Consider the following 2,861-nt stretch of genomic DNA (forward strand, 5'->3'; position numbering starts at 1 on the left):
ATTGAATGCAAACTGAAGATTGGATTGTCTAATTTGAACTATTTTGGACTGTTAAATCTGTGGTTGTCCAGCCGTGGTCTTGGTATGGTTTAGTGATGGTTTTAGTTTCACGTTTTGTTGATAAGTAGAAATCAGAATTGGTGTGAATTCACAATTGACTTCGAGTTCAACATATGATATCCACGTTAATTTTGATTTCAAGCTGAAGAGACGTCTCAAACAACCTTGTACTGCAGTAGCTACTACCCGTGGATTCACATTCATGCCTATTTTTGTTAAAACTCAATTCACATTTCTCAGTTTGTTTTGCTTTTAGTCATATCCAGAAGTTCAGCAGTAGGTAAATAGATTAACAACAAATCTGAATTTTAATCCAATCCAGTCAGTTTAGATGCACAATTGTTTTAAATTTTATTGAGATGAGCATAAAAAGATGTGTTTGAATAAACGTGGAACGGCTCCAATATTTGCAAGCCTGAATGCTGAAGTTGGGCCTGAATGAGGTCTGTCCGCAGCCCAATTCGAGTTTTGACTATGTGTTGTTCTTGCTGGGCTAAGCTTGAGGCCCAAGGGAGTCACTAAAATTCTGAATAAAAATCAAATACTTAAGTATATTAGTTCTGGAACAATACAAACTAAGTAGGCCCTGTAGAGACAACTTGGGTAGAAAACTGTAATTTTCTTTAGGATTGGCCTTTAAATAATAAAAGAGGGGAGCCCCGCCAAATAAAACACATAAACGGCGGGCCCTCGATAATTGCTTATGCTAAAATACTTAGACTTCGAGATGGGCCGTTTAGCGAATTTCACGGCCTTCTCCAAAGATAATAACGCGATAGTCTCTTTAGGCACGCAATTTAAATAATTTTACCTTCCTAAATACGGGTGCACATTTATGTGACCCAAATCCAAATCCCAACGAAGTCGAAATGTGTCAAAAATCGCGGGTGCATTTATGTGACGTGGTTCGAGACATATTTTCACGACGTTGCAATTCTCTTAAAATAATAACAATAAAAGCGGTTCAAAGTTAAAAGCACATAGGTTAAAACATGTACTAAGATCAAACAAATAAGCCAAATATGACAGTTGAGCGACCGTGCTAGAACTACGGAACCCGGGAATGCCTAACACCTTCTCCCGGGTTAACAGAATTCCTTACTCGGATTTCTGGATCGCGGACTGTTAAACAGAGTCATAATTTCCTCGGTTCGGGACTCAACCGGTGACTTGGGACACCATTAATCTCCCAAGTGGCGACTCTAAAATCTTAATAATAAATCCAGTTCCGATTGTCCTTTAAGTGGAAAAACTCCTTTACGCCTTTGCGGGTGTAGTGAAAAAGGAGGTGTGACAGCTCTGGCGACTCTGCTGGGGATACAAACCCAGAACTTCGGTTCAGGGTTTAAGAATTCGAGCTTAGAATAATTGTTATGTTTGGCTTTATTTGATTTTCTTACATGTTTCATGCTAAATTTGCTAAATGCTTTACCGCTTTGATATTATCTGAATTGTATATAAACTGTGCCGAAACCCTTCTCTTCTCACCTCCGGCGATGTGCTCACTGGTGGAGACCCCCTATTCTGTTAGTGTCATACCTTAAAATAAGAAAGAGGCCGGACAAGTTACTAAGTCGGATGGCCTTTTGGTTCCCGGTACGTAGCCCCCTCCTCGACTCGAGTTGTCCGCTCGGGTACCCAGTCTAGAACCTATACCCAGGTTTTGAACCTAGAATAACTTGACCTCATGCCGGATCCCTAGTAGGAACGCTTATTTGCATCACGTGCATATGACTTAGGGGACTCAACACAGGGGTTGGGTCCGTCTAGGACAGGTGTACCCGTAATAATGGACCATCCTGATGCATCCTACTTGTGCATTTATCTGTTTTGGACTCGCCTGCTGACCGGCTTTGAATATCTGGGAAATATTGAAAAAAAAGAAAAAAAAGAGAAAAAGAGAAAATAGCAGTGTAGAGAGATAATTACCTATATTAGAAAACCAATGTCCAAGTAGTGCCGAAATGCTGCCGGATTTTTGAGAAAATGAAAGAAAAAAAGAAGAAAAGTAGTTTTTTTAGTTTGTTTTGTTTGCCAATGGAAAAGAAAAACAAAAAAGAGTTTTATTTTCAAATTAGTTTGTTTATTGGCCACTGAAAAAGAAAATATAAAAAAGAATCTTGCTTTCAGAAATAGTGTATTTGCCAACAACAACAAAAAGAGTCTTGTTTTCAAAAATAGTTAGGTTTATTTGCCCGAACTACGCAGGTTTGATTCTCACCGGATGTGAGATACGTAGGCAACCCTTATCGGGTCCAACCTCCCCTTTTCAGAAATAGCCAGAAATGCCAAAATTTTCAATTTCGTCATGAATAAGTCGGGTGCCGCCATTCTTGTCTAAAACAAGCCGCATGTCCCTAAAAGGGCGCCGGAAGGCTGTTTTTGCGAGAACAGCCACCCTGAGTCAATTTCAATGGTTAGCAGGCACAGCCTTAAAATCTTCTCCCCGAAGTGCTGAAAGACCGTAACTGCAAAACCGGTCGTTTGTTTTAAAATTGGAAATTTGAACAAAAATAGTGTCATTTTTTTCCCTTTTAGGTCGAAATAAGTGATTAAATCACCTTAATAAATGTGCAGGATGAGCATGGTTCAAAATAAGGGGAACTTGCATATAGGCTCGCGGCGAGACCAATCGATGTCCCGCGGGCACCAGGAGCTTTAATGTATTCATGATTGTCCTTTGAGTCTGTATTTCCTTTTCTACTAGAGTTTGTCATTTGAGTCTGTATCTCCTTTTCTACTAGAGTCTGTCAGTTGTCTGAGTCTGTATTTCCTTTTCGTTAAAAGTCAGTCAGTTGATT

The sequence above is a fragment of the Nicotiana attenuata genome, unplaced genomic scaffold (genome assembly GCF_001879085.1).
Source record: "Nicotiana attenuata strain UT unplaced genomic scaffold, NIATTr2, whole genome shotgun sequence".
Lineage (NCBI taxonomy): Eukaryota > Viridiplantae > Streptophyta > Magnoliopsida > Solanales > Solanaceae > Nicotiana > Nicotiana attenuata.